Source organism: Camelus dromedarius, chromosome 1 (assembly GCF_036321535.1).
Source record: "Camelus dromedarius isolate mCamDro1 chromosome 1, mCamDro1.pat, whole genome shotgun sequence".
Lineage (NCBI taxonomy): Eukaryota > Metazoa > Chordata > Mammalia > Artiodactyla > Camelidae > Camelus > Camelus dromedarius.
In genome coordinates this window covers 10,586,980-10,601,539 of record NC_087436.1, presented here as the reverse complement: position 1 = coordinate 10,601,539, position 14,560 = coordinate 10,586,980, and the positions used below count along the sequence as shown (strand labels likewise).

General features: G+C 42.4%; 1 protein-coding gene across 2 annotated transcripts in view; it reads left to right on the top strand.

Annotated features, from left to right (window-relative positions):
• Positions 1–488: 488 nt before the first annotated feature.
• The window catches only part of MARCHF1 (membrane associated ring-CH-type finger 1), a 436,459-nt gene continuing 422,387 nt past the window's right edge, over positions 489–14,560 (top strand). For both annotated transcript variants that reach the window (XM_010986366.3, XM_064487462.1), the window contains exon 1: positions 489–562. The gene's annotated coding sequence lies outside the window, so the exon portion shown is untranslated. The remainder of the gene's footprint in view (positions 563–14,560) is intronic.

The window sequence follows — 14,560 nt, the reverse complement described above, 5'->3', positions numbered from 1 at the left end:
CAAAAGCAGAAGTGGCAGCCGCTGCAAATGTGGGAGTCTGTACCATTAAAGGAAGCAGTTGCTAATAAGGGCCTGTGAGACCTGGGTTTCCTTGGTTTCCATGACAGTTATTAGGTACCACAAAAATTGAATTGTCTCCCACAATGCTGTTAGGGGAGGGGGGTTTCCCGTGACAAAGCAGGGCAGTTATGACTTGCAGTAAATCATCCCTTAGAGATGCAACCCCCCCAGATGGTTGGCTCTTGCATTTCTTTTTAGCCTCCCTTTCAGTGTGTTTGACATGTTGGCCAGAGACCCTGGCTTTAACCGCACAGTGTCTCAAACACTCTTTTTTTCCCTCTTTTTTTGTTTAGAACTCAGCTTGGCAAAGCAAGGATATGAACAATTGTGCAGGTGGGCTCCTCGGGGCGAGTGACGAGATAAGGCGCCCCGTCAGGGACTGGCCACCTGCAGCCCTGCCAACATGCCCCTCCACCAGATCTCCGTAATCCCCGCACGGGAGGCAGCCAGCAATGGGAGAAGTTCCATGGGCAGAAACAAAGAGAAGAACAAGGAAGGCGAGGTAAGAGGAGGTTTGATTTTGATACACTAGGACAGCCAAGCCCACTGCAGCCAGTGCTGTGCTCGGCGCCCCAGGAGTGGTCCAGGCTTCCGAGCAGCTGGGCTGCTGCTCTCAGTGAGTGATGGAGCATTGGAAGAGGACCATTGGTAACTAACAGGAATATATGAGTTGTCACCTCTGTTGTTTGAATGAAGGAACCAAATCCATGAGGATATTGGCTGCCTGAAAGAGAAAAACTTCTGTCTCTTTTTTCTAAACCTCCTACAGAGTCACTTGGACTCTGCTGGTCCTTCCCTGGGGCTCGCCCGGCTGCCTTGGATGGCTGTGGCTGCGGCTCTTGTCCATTTTCAGACTGTGGGGCTGTCAAAGTCTGTTCATTTTGCACACTGTCCATTAAGCTAGAATGTTTGACAATAACTTTCTTAACAAAGTGACAGAGAAGCCGGAGCTGTGACAGCCGTGTCACTGAGCACATAACAGGAATTAGGGCGGCACTGTACCGCCGCGTAAGGTCTACTGCTTCCATGGTCATCCTCAGTGATGCGTGTGGATGACTCTCGTTTGACGTCTGCATTATTTGCATTTTTTCCTTCATGACAAAAGCATTATTTGAAACTTACATGGGCTGGAGAAATTGAATACTCGACTTATTACGTGTAGGCTTTATTTTGTAGGGAAATTTAGCAGCTGTAGTTCTAAGGGAAAGTGCTTGAAAGATCAGATGCTGGGGATTTCTTTCAAAGCTTTTTAAGGAGGTGGAGCAAACTCAAGGGAATTGGGTGAAAATATGAGAAATGTTGCTGCATTCCTCTAAAAGAGGTCTTGAGACAAAAACTGTCATCCTCTTGTTTCCTTGACATAACTACTATCTAGTCCACAGGACTTGTTAGCTTTGTAGAAGATGAGCTTTCCCCAGATCCAGTTCCAAATGTTCATCTCTTTTTTTTTTCCCTCAAGAATAGGTGTTAGGGAGACGGGGGTGGCAGTGAAACAAAACCCAAACCGACCAAACAAAGCCAAAGGGGGTGGAGTGTCAAGGAGAGCCTGAGAGGAAGAGAGTGATGGACTTGAAGCTCCTTCAAGTGAGACAAGACAGGTGTAGCCTCTTTGCACTTTGTTGGAACTGATTTTGAAAATGTCACTGAAGAGCAGGGAGACTGTGATGTGTCTGGAGTTGGCAGGAAATGTCAGGAGACGTGTCTGACTCAGGTACTGTGAGATGCACGTTTACTTTGGTCCTCGCCCTGCCATAAGCACACGGGGCATTTCTGGAGTTTCTGAGGATGAAACATCTCTGCAAAGTGAAGAAATTTATCAGCTTAGTATTAACTGGAAATATTCTCCACGCTGCGTCTCTTTCTCTTGACTTGGTGATATGACTGTTAAATCATCGAAGAGCTATCTCTCAAGTTAATTGGGGAGAGGAGTGGGGGACGCTGATCAATTCTGAAGATGGGTATGAAAATGCTAAAAGCAAGATTTATAAAATTTATTCATTACCTACTTATCATTTAGATTCTTTGGATGAGTCTAAGATAGTTTTGAAGGAAACTTCATATTGGGTGGCAATTTTGTTGAATATCCAGAAAGATCAGCATCTGAGTGGCATTTGGAATGAAAACACCGTTTCTGTTCGAGGTCCCACACCCCCTTCTTTGGCGTTGTGTCTGTAACAGAAATCTCTTGCTGTTTGTGTCTACTTGTCAATGAATCAGATAAATCTGGGGTGGCTTATGTGACTTTTTAAATAGATCAAACTTGGTTTCATCCTTGTTAGAAATAAGGATGCAGTTATTCAACCTCAAATAAAAATAGCCAGAATCTTGATCTAGATATTGGTGTTAAGCCACATCTTCCAAAACCCTCACAAGGCTTTTGAGAAAAATGTCCATTTCTGAGCAGCTGTGTTTCCCTCTGGGACAAGCACACTTTATTATGTCACAGTGTGAGTCAGTGGACATGCTTAGAGGAAAATCAGGTTAATTATGAGAAAGAGAACTCCCAGATTACATATTATTTTTAAAAAGAGGCATCGTTCTGAGCATCAGAAAGGGAAGACCATTTTAGGTTCAGATACATCTTGGTTTCCTATAGGATGAAGTTGAAGTTTCTCTCTAAGAGTATGTTTGAAACATACTGTTAAATCTTACGGGCCATTGAAGTGTTTGTTTTGATGGCCTTAATAAATAATCTAGAGAAGTTGTGAATGACGTTTAAGGTGGATAAAGTAAACAGCACACAAGCTGTGCATGGAAAGCAGGTATAATCTATTCAGGACAATGATTTCTGTAATTCCAAGTGCCGGTTCTCTCTAAAGGAAGGTAAATCAGGGACATTTCCTGGTTGTTGAACGAATGAGGCACACCCTCCTTTGAAGTTTCTTTAGTATATTTTGCTTGTCTTAAAGTTATCCACGTAATATCTGTGCACAGAGGGCAAATGATCTAATTTCAGAACTAAGACTTTGCTAATTTAGATGTGAGTCAATTTAATTTGTTCTATTAGAAACTTAGACTCTCTCAAATACCCTAATCTATTAACTTTACACTTAGGTTTTATTTGTTTGTTTGTTTGAAGGCATATGCAGAAAAAAAGATGTGGAGACTATTTCTTAGCTATTATTACACTCCAGGAGATTTAAGCTATAAAAATAATTAACAGATTAATATTAAAAAAAAACTCTAACCCCGAGCTTTATTGCAAATGTACATTTGACATATTTTGTGTAGCGTAACAGTATAATCATTTATCTTTTTAGTTAATCTTCAAAAAAATTTTTTATAGTCAGTTTACAATGTTGTATCAGTTTCTGGTGTACAGCATCATGTTTCAGTCATACATCTGCATACATATATATTTGTTTTCGTATACTTTTTCATTATAGGTTGCTACAAGATATTTAATATAGTTTCTTGTACTATATGGTAGAAATTTGTTCTTTGTCTATTTTATATATAGTAGTTAATATTTAGTTAATCTTAAACCCCGGAAGTACAAAATGCAAAATACCATATTGCATCCAGTTTGGATGTAGTTGGTATTAGTGCTCAGGGGAGGATCTTCCTAAAACATCAGCTCTGGAGGTCCTCGGGCAGTTGAAGGACAGTGTGCCTCGGGCTGGCATCCCAGAGACAAGATTTTATCAGCAAAATCAGAGGTGATCAATTTCTTACAAAATGAATTGACTAATCAAAATTATAGGAGGTTTATGTACAATGCAGTAGGTCAATTTATTAATTTATATATACATGGAGGGGATTTGTTTGTTTGTTTGTGATGGAATGCTTGACTGCAAGCTCCAGGAACGTTCTGGAAAGGAAACTGGTCATCAGATTTCCCTTCGTAGCATGGAAACGAGGAGGTAAATCAATTGGTTTGGGTGGGGTTAGTTCATCTCCCCCTGGGGAAAGCCAGGAAGTTGAGAAGGCCATGGGAGAAGCTCTCTTCTGTTGGGGCTCACAGCTCCAGACCTCTCCAGATCTTTCCCTCTCATGTTGAGTGCAGGGACTAACCAGTTTAGCGTCTTTAAATCTCATTTGCATACCTTTCTAAGTAGGCCACTTTTCTCATCATCCATTTTTTTTCCTTCTTTTTGACATACGTTAACATCCCTTTTTAGGCTGCAATTAATTCACATCAGGGATTTGGAACTGTAGGACATCTGTGTCTTACAAGGGGAATCAAATTTGTAGACTTCAGGGGTAATTGAATTTCATACTCTGTAACTGGAAATTACAGATTGTGCAAATTCCACTGTTTAATTAACCTGGAACACACATTCCTTATAATTCTACGGAATTTATCAGGAAACGTGTCTAGGACCCATTGTACTTGGAACTTAGAGGGCAGCTGGGGGCCACGCCCAGTGTGCGATGGAGCCACCAGCTGTATTGAACACTGCCCCACCCCCATCAGCACACCCCATTCCTCAGCTGAGGGGGGGCTGTGTTGGAAAAGTGCAAGACGCGGGACCCTTTCCTTCCAACCTTCCTTCACTCTCAAACTGACCATCCATGGCAACCATGCTTTGGAAGAGTTTTGGAGGGAAAAAACCAAAAAGAAATAAACTTTTATTTATATGTACATTTTCCTTTACTGCTTTCACAATTTTATGATATCTCTCTATTTCAATTTCCTTATGTTTTTTCAGAAAGAATGCTGAACTTTCCTTCCTTTTTCCAAGGATATCCCTTCCAAATCTCCTACTTGTGTTCCCAAGGACAGTCCGAGGGGCCAGCTTTCCTTACTCAGAGTAGCTACTGATCTCTTACTTGGCAATCCCTTCATGAACTTAAAAAATACATATATGGCTTTTTCAATACTCTTCATTTGAAATAGCAAATATAGATTTATCAATTTATTTTTAGTAGAAAGTCATAAAAGTTAAGTAACATATTTAATCTCAGGACCAGAGCCTAATTTGAGATTAGCCAATCTAATTTCAAATTTGATGTTTCTTTACCATTAAGGGACCACCACCTTTTCCCATTCCTTAATCAAAATTTGTGGCTCAGAAGATTCCAGAATCAGAAAGTCCCTTTAAAGTGTTTAATTCCACCATCAAAACATACAGAGAATGAATAACTTACCCATGTCATACGACTAGTTAGTGGTAAATTTGGGACAAAAACACAGGCCTTCTGACTGCCAGTCTAGCATTCTTTCTGTTATTGCTGCATTTAGTGATTTTTTTTTCAAGGCACAAAATTACAATCCTCAAACTTAAAGCAGTTCATAGAACCCCCAAAGCTGCTAATCTCTGAGTGGAGGAGTTTGGGTTAGAGTTAGCTGCTCATGACTCATAGGTTAGATGGCATATAAAAATAGCTCTAATTTACAGAATGTAACTAGAATGAATTTTATTAAAAGTTAGGAAATAATGGAAAAATAAGTAATAATGTTCAAAATAGTTTGGTAGGGAGGATACTGGGCTGGAATTCAGCGTACCTGAAATGCAGCCCTGGCTTCACCAAAGTCTTTTAACCTTGAATAGCTCACCGCCCCCTGCCCCCAGCTTGTACCCTAGAAAAAAAAGCACATTTACTGGTAAATGTAGAAAAAAAGTTTACTAGATCTCATTTTAAAAGTAAGAGCATTTTATTTTCTTCTGTGACTCCTTTCACATAATCGTGTGGTCATGCTTCACTCTGGGCACCCAGAGACCATGGGGGTCCCCAAGGGCATGTCTGGCTCAGGCAGAGCAGGGCTCACCTTCAGTGTACACCTGCTGTTTCCACGGCCCGTCATTCATTCTTCTTCTGGTAACAGATGCTCAGTGGACCAGCCCTGCTCCTGCTTAGCCACATGATTCAGGATGGCCTCGATGGGCTTAAACCAATCAGTATATCGTAATACTCTGTCCAGGAATGGGTTCAGGACTGGAAACAGCTCCATCAGAATCAGTAACACATACGGAGCCTTTCATAAACTTCCTGGAGAAGAGAAGCCTTATTGTTCTGGAAAAACTCTGGAATAGACCTGCTCTCTTCTCCTGGATGGTTTGTGTAAAGGTGTGAGGTCTGTACAGGGTATTCTGAGTGGAAAGGTTGGCTCTTCAAGGGGACCAGAGATGCTGCAGATGTCGAAGGTGCCCTGGAAACAGGCAGGACAGAGAGAAAGAAAACAGCTTCTGTGAGATGCTGGTTGAACGACTGAGCCAGTCCTTGCTTGAGACCAACCGTTGTTCAAAACCAAACAACCTTCCAATTTAGTGATTCCATATACGCTCTTTATCACTTAAGCCATTTTTTGGTTTGGAAGTTACATCACTTACAGTACAGCAGAGCCCTGGGTGACTCTTTGCAAAGTGTAGTTACAGCTGTTTCCTGCACTATTACCTGTGCAGCAGCTGACTTCTGAGATTGGAAGGAGCTGGGATCCAGGCACAGCCGTCACAGACACTGATCTGTGAATAACCACACGCATTTACCCACAATGCTCTGTACGCACCAAGTGAAATGCATTTTTAGCAGGTGTGAGTCTGACACGACAGGGAGCATGCCAGGGGGTAGAAAGGCTAATTCTCTTTTCATTTCTCCAGAAGAGCACTTTCCAATGACTCCCCAGAGTCTAAATTGAATAGTAGATTCCCAAGTGCTTGGAGTGAATTCCACGGAGTGTGCTCATAGTACTGGAATAGTTCTCTATAATGAAAACTAGGAAATTTCCATATCCTTATTTGCTTTCAGCAATAAAATTAACATAACTCACACTAATTTTTCTAGTTTAAAACAGACGTCGTGGGGAATTGCATTAATAAGGAAGACAGAATAACGCATTTTATTGACTATTAAATGAAAATAATTCGTAATTCCTGACACACCCTGGTCAGTGTTTTTTTAAAAATAGTGGGCTCAGTTAGGGAGGTTGATTGTTAAAACCCATCCCAGGTGTGGATTTTTAACATTATGATGAATTCATGGCCGATTTAATGAGACTCCACGCGATCATTGTTTTTGAAAGATGGTGGAACAAAAATCCTGATGCGGGAGTGTCTAGGTTTATGGGAGGAGCAGGTGTAGCTACAGATGTTTTATTAATCAGAATTTTTAGACCTTGCTGATTACCCAACATTTAACTCAGTTCTTTGCAGCACAAAGGGAGCAGTGCCGATGCCAAGGTGGATTTAGAATCCCTCACTTTGAGGTCCCGCTGAAGGGTGAGCCTGGCGGCGTGAGCATCCCTTTCCCCAGCTCATTCTGACCACATCACCCTGAGCCGCTCGCAACGGCCTACATAGCCTCCAAGCGGGGATGAGAAATGACATCTATTCGATACTCATTCTCTCCTCTGTCTCTGCAGCCCTGTTAAATAATTGAAATAGGCGTGACACGAGGGTAGAAGTGGTGATGAGACTTGGCTCTTAAAGGAATGGAAGGAGGAGGAAGCAAAGGCCAGTGAGCTCCTGGGCGTGGGGTTTCCTGACTTGTCAGGTCCACGACCTCACTCATCACATGGTGCAATTCCGGACGAGCCAGGCAAAGAGGGCAGTCGCGGAGGGTCCTCTTCCCCCAACCACTGCCAGAGATTACACGCTCTCTGATGCAGAGGAGTGCAGTGGATTCTTTAGGATTTGTGCTTTTGATGTCAACATCAAAAAGAGAGTTTCTCAGGAAAAAATTCTGGCACCAGGCAACTGGTGGACATGCAGAGCTGCAGGGCACAGGAAAGCTCATGTGTGAGATGCAGAGTGAGCAAAGGTTGGTTGAGGGAGGCACCGTTTCCCCGAAATGGTCCTATTTTTTCACAGATAGTAAACCTGAACACGTTTACTCCTAAAAAAGATTCCATACCGGGGCGTTGGGCTGTGAATGCTTAGTGGCTGGAAGTCTGTCTGTTTTAAGTTGTGCAGGCCTAGATCCGTAACAGTTTTACTTTCCAATTTCGACTCAGAATTAATCGTCCTAAAGTTACACAAAATATGAAAGTGATGTGTTATTGTAAAAGTTACAAACCTTTAAAAATTCAAGTTCCAGCAATATGACTTGTTTCAATTTAAAACAACTTTCTCCATGGTCATTTACTATGAAGCGACCTGATAGTACACTCAGTTTTTGGAAGAAGTGAGTTCTGCTTCCCATTAGCCAATTGCGCAGGAAAGGACTTGCCTTTGACTGTCAGTGTTACCGTCTCATTCAGGCATTCTGTTTGGTGTCCAGTGAGAGTATAATAGAAACTTTGTGCTTCAGAATTAGAAGGAATCTCTTGCATGTTACGTGACCATCTATGTGGAGAGGCACAGAGCCAGGGACTTAAAACCATGTGTTTGGAAGGAGATAAACTGGGTTCAGATCTGACCTTTGCCACTTCTTAGTTGTGGGACCTCGGCAAGATTGCTTGATACCTCTGTGCCTCAGTTTCCTCATGTGTAAAATAATGACAGATGGGAGAAGTACCTCATAAAGTTTGGAGAATTAAAACGAGTTAATGTTTCTCAACTGCCAGGAAGATTTATTGGGATGAATAAACACCATTAGTGCTTGATAAATGAAAGTGGAAGAGGAATCAAATCCCTATGCTTTTCATCAACCTATTTTATTATTTTTAGTGAATAAAACTCATTGGTTAATCCCTTCCATTAATGATGAAGCAATGACGAAATAGAAAAGGTTGCGTGGAGTCATAGATCAAGCCTTTATAATAATGATGATGATAAAAATAATGAAGACAAAAAACAACTCATTGCTGTTTGAAGTTTGCTGGCACTCTGTTTGCCTTAGATGAGTGAACCCTCACCTCACAGTTTTTCTTGACTGTCTGAATGTCAGTCTTAAGGCTGCTGAACCAAGAATTTTCTAGAGTCAAGAATCTGTAGAAGAGTCCATGGTATCTTTCACTGCTGCTCTCGGCACATATTGCCAAGTGTTCTCAACATTTCTTGGGCTTTTAAATTAGAATATTATAAATATCTATTATTTTGAGAATTCTTCTTACTTTTCTTCTTCTTTATGGGGGTAATGCTCTCAGTTTCCTTTTGTTTTACCAACTCTAGTTATTATGCAGACTAGGACATGCTGTGAAAAACTAAAATGACCATTGCTACTTTTATAGGAAAATCTGTTGGATTTACACACATAGGGTTTTCTTGTGAATATCTGAGCACTTAGGGCAGTGGTCATTTTTTTTTCATTTTTCTGAATCAAAATAACACTCTTAACAAAATCATGTTGTGCCAAAGAGCTTTTAAATGTCCCTCAGCTGCACAATGAAGACTTTACTGTAACTGCTGAACCCACAGCAGCTTGTACGTGGGGTGTTGGCCTGGCTCAATTCCACATGAAGTGGTCTGTGAAAAGTTTTTTTTTTCTTTTCCTTTTGCTACTCTTTGAGACATCAGTGCTTGCAACATCAATGAAATGACTGAGGGAGTAGAAATGCCTTGTAAAAAGCCACTACCCTGACTTTGAATTGGGATAACAGAATATGAAATCCCTGGCAGTTAGCTGATTTACAGGGACTGGCTAACACACAGGTGGTATTTAACAGGTGTCACTCACTCTGCCTTTGTACGATGTCAGCAAGGGAGGGGACCACTTTCCTCCAGGTGCCTCAAGTTGGAGAAATTCTAGGCTTCAAAGTTCTGAATGTGGATGGACAAGTATCAACTATTCCCCGAAGCAGTTTTCCTCTCTCCCTGAATTTATCATATGTGACAAATATATATATGTGTATATATATATATATAATTCTGGTAATCAGCATTAACAGAGAATCTTTCTTCTCTACTTGCTAAATGAACATGCTATAAAAGTAAAGACAGCTTTTCTCTAATCTTGACATTAATATAAATGTATATAATATGTATTTAATGTATATATAATCATCATCTTTATTATAATAGCTAATAATTATTGGACACTTATACACCATAATTATTGTCCAATAGGAATTGTTTTATGTGCTTTGCATGGTAAAGCCCAACTTCTTTATCAGATCATATTCCAGTTGCTATTTCTATGTAAAGAAGTGCCCCAAAACTTAATGGGTTAAATGAATCCTGTGGGTCAGGAATCTGACCGGCGCACAGTGAGATTCGTCGCTGGGTGTGGCTGTGACTCAGAGGCGACTCAAATGCTGGGAGCTGGGATTATCTGAAAGGTCATCCACCCAGATGCTGGGCACCTGACTTGGGAGGATTAGAAGAGTAGGACCACCAACTGAACTGCCTCCACGTGGCCTCTCTGAGTGTCTTTGCATCCTTACGGTGTGGTACTTCACGGTAGTCAGACTGCTTACACACAGACACAAATTCTGAGTGTGAATTTTCCAACAAACAAATCAGATGCTGCCCTGCTGTTCATGACCAGCATCTAATACTCAGGCAGAACCTGTTAGTCAAAGCAGTTGCTCACAGTCTTATCCAGCTGCAAAGGCAGTGGATCAAGACCCCACCTTTTGATGGAAATAGTGTCAAATAATCTGGGGCTCCTGTTTTTAAAGCCACCACAGCTCACTTGGGGCCACCATTACTCACACCCCTTCCTTTGCACTCCAGGGTGCAAACTACACTTAGTCCTTCCCCCAAGTCCTCTGAGGTCCCACCCCATTTCTTCAGCAACTAACAAGTACAGGATCTCGTCACCTAAACTTTCTGGTTGTAAGCGAGACTTCCTAGGTGCAGTTCTGGGGCAGTTGTTCTCAATCTGATGAGCTCTGAAAGAAAGAGACACGTTGTTGGTCCACTGCACACTTAACATGCAGCGGTCGAGTCATCTCCGCACACACTCACATTCAAACGGAGGAATAAGAGGCACGCAGCAGCCCCCGGCCCATAGCAGTTCTGAAATCAGCTGGGCACCTGCTGCGAATTCTTTGACCACGGTTTCTTCTGACTTCCCCGAAGCAGTTTTCTGAGGCTCTTGGTTCTGCTCCTTAGGGTTTGGCTGTTCCCCTTTCGTTAGCCTTTCTTTTCCATAAGATGTCATCTGCCCTTCCAATGAGAAGCCCTCTCAAGCTTGCTTCCTGCTCACAAAAGGTGGCCTCTTCATTTCGGACTGTCTCTGTCCTTTTTAGTCAAGGTGGACCTGGACCAATTTCCCTGAACGTGTTGTGTAGGTCTCCCGTGTTGTGATTTATAATCCACTTAATCAGACAGAAGTCATACCCACAGTTTTCTTCAAGATAAACTCAACTACACTGGCCTCCTATGAAGTGTCTGGAGACAAGGATCTTAATATTCTCAGAATCCCCACTGCTCCGCAGAGGGGACTTGCCGGAGGAGCTCTTCAGATCCTGAGAAGGCTTGTTTCCTCTTTGAAAGGGTTTGTGAGGCACCACTTCTAACCCTTCCAGGCTCTTCCCAAAGAGCTTTTATAGCCTGTCCCTTGATGTCCTCTTAACCCAGCGACATTCACCCGAGGAAGCAGGGTTTGGTATCTGCCCTGGGGCATTTTCCTAATTTGAGACTCTTCTGCTGGGAGAGACTGGGGATGGAAAAAATAGTTTTATTTCTAAACAAAAGGAGCATGGCCTGGCTCCCTTATGTTTCATCTGAATTTTCCTGAGAAACCAGTTCTCTTTCCGTCTGTCTCTACCTTTGGATCACATTACATACAGCCTGTAAATACCGTTAGCTGTTTTCTCATCACAAGTGACAATATTGCCAAACTTTCTGCCACTGACAAGGGTCACACTTTTTTTTTTCAACCTCCAATAAAAATTTCTCCTAAATTTCCCATCCGTGATCAGATCTCCCTGAGGTCCTTCCACCTCTCATTATCAGTCTCTTCATGGACCATATTAGTCAGGGTTCTTCAGAAAACCAATACATGATCAAATTTTCTGTTCCAGAGCCTGCCTTTACACTTGATATTATCATTTGTACAGCTTCTTCTAATATAGTGCCTGAAGAGGTTAAATGCAGATTTTGTGCTTGCCACACTGATTCTTTGGAAAGGATATGACAATCTGTTCTAATACCACATTTATATATAGAAATCATCTCCAACATTGCTAGATTGGTTAATTTCAGCTGCTAAATTAACTTTACAACCATAACAATGATTCTGCTAGTGACTAATTTTTATTCTTCTAAATCAAGCCCTTTAGATTTCCATACCTAGTTGCGCTCTTGAAACACATTTAAGACTCCTTTCTTGACTACAAATATACGTTGCAAGATGAATAAATCAAATACTTAAAAGTAGAGTGTACTTTAAATTTTTTAAACTTGCACAGTATCAAATGCAAAGTGCAAAATTCTTTTGACAGGGCTCGTTCCCTTGGCTAATTCATATTTCCCCCTTTTTATAATATTCTGAATGAAAATACAAAAGGTATACTTACTTCTTAAATATGTAACTGTATTTGGAAGGCTTGATCACGTCAGACAATCTCTCATGAGACTGAGTCATCTCACCTGGCCCCTAGCCCTTTAAATAAAACAGCCCTCCAGTGCACCTTTTCATGGAGAGTGTACTTTTTCAAATGTAATTGGGCGAAGACTGTTATCAGTCTTTCCTTGCCCCGTGCTCTCCACCAATTCTAGCGAAGGGATCATCCCTCCACTGGATTTGGTTCTGTGGCACCGTCACTAACAGGGACAACCTGGCCGGCAAATATAACATGAGAAGCTGGAACTAGTCTACCTTCCACACACGACAGTGACGTCACATGTAATAGGACTGTTGCCCCAGGTTTTCTGTACCCGTGAGCTTTTCTTCAGTTCTGGGTCCATGAAGCTCACGTCTGCCTCAGGGACTGGATTTACTGATCCCATTTACCTGTCATGTTTTCCCTTTCTGTGCCTGGCTCTGTCCACCTGTGTGGATCCGTCTTAGTATTGCAGCTCCCGCCCTGCCCCACTTTCTGTCCCATGGCTTGGTATTATTGGCTATAACACCACGATCTAGACTGTAGATCCCAATCTGAAATTATCCTCCCTGTCTACACCTACTTGGAAATAAGATACAGACGGGAGAAGTGCCCCGTCCTTGGCTACAGCCATGGTGTCCGGAGCAGGGCTGGTGCCTTGCAGCCAACAGTAAACATTTGTGGGAGGGAGAAATTGTATTTAGAACTCCTGAGATGGTCTCCCTCTAGTCTGCTCTGTTCAGAACTTGCCAGTGGTGTTGTGTTTAGTTCCAACTGCTGTATCTTAAGAGCACTATTCACAAACTAAAGCCTTCCAAGAAATGGACAACCCAAGTAAGCGAAGAGGCTTGAAATGATTTTTCTACAAGTAAGCTGTTTCAGGTACCTATGTAGCTATGTCTTAGAGGATAAATATTACGCATGAAAGCCACATTTCCTCCCAAGTATTCGGAGAGTTGAGCTAGGGGAGGGATTAAATATGTTCTATGTAGCATTGGTGTGTGTAACCTGGAATTTAAAGGACACTGAATATGAGTCTGATGAGAACTTAGATTAAAAGTAACCAGACTCCTCTTTTTTTGATTGAAAAAAATAAACCCCAGAGAGTTTGTACCAAAATATGCCCAAGATGTCACTGATTCTGAGATGCAGACATCAGACTAGAATCCAGCCTTCCTGACTCTCACTTAGTGTTCTCTAAAGTATAATTCCTTTCCTTTCCATGAAACACACTGTCTAGCGTCTGAGGCTCCATCATTTGGTCATTCACTCACTCACTCATCATTCAACAGAGAGGCATTGAGTCTTAAGGTCCTGGGAGCATTCTGGCACTAGGGGAGGGAGCGTTCTGCACGTAGACCAAGTCCTCACATCCCACCACCCTGGGGAAGAGGGATTCCACCGAGTCTGATTACGGAGGTCACAAGTAGTCTTGCAGGGAGGTAGAACTTTTTCACTATCCACGAGAACTTACAGATACTGAGAACTGACTATTTCAGTCTGGGGATAAAAGGGATGGGGAACTGGTCCATGAGGCAGAAGTGCTCCTGAACCGCTCGGGTGTTCAGTCAGGCGGGAAGAGGGCTTAGGGGGAAATATTCTAGAGGAGATTCAGCTTCCAAATGGGGGGACAGTCAGGTTCCTTTTCCTTCCGAGTCTGCTTAGCTCTGTTTTGAAGTGTGCCCTCCCTCCCCCCGGGCATGACTGATCTATTATGAAGCAGTTAGTGGACAATTCAGTGTGGTTCCCGGGCGGCCTCATTGGCCCCAGGAGCCTCCAGGACCCACAGGAGAACAGTATAATCAGACTCTTCACTCAGGTAGCTGGATGTACAGCTCATCCGTGTTATCAATCAGGGTATTTTCAAGGCAGTCAAAATAGAGGTGCACAACTTACTAAAACTTTTCAAGCTAGTAGGCTTACCCCAGAGGATTCTTTTTAAAGCACCTATTGTGCACCTAACGCCATGAAGACATGTGAACAGAACCTGGAAAGGTGTCATCCGTTAGGGTAATGACATCACCATGCCTGGCGCGGGAGGCTCGGTCCCTCTGGCGCTTGGACTGAGTCCCACTGAGCCCTGCACTGTCCTGATTATTGCCCTCCTCTCCGCCAAATGTCACTTTGGTGAAGTGGTTCAGCGAAAAACGGGCTTCTTTGACTAAAAGTCCTATTTATTTAAATAGA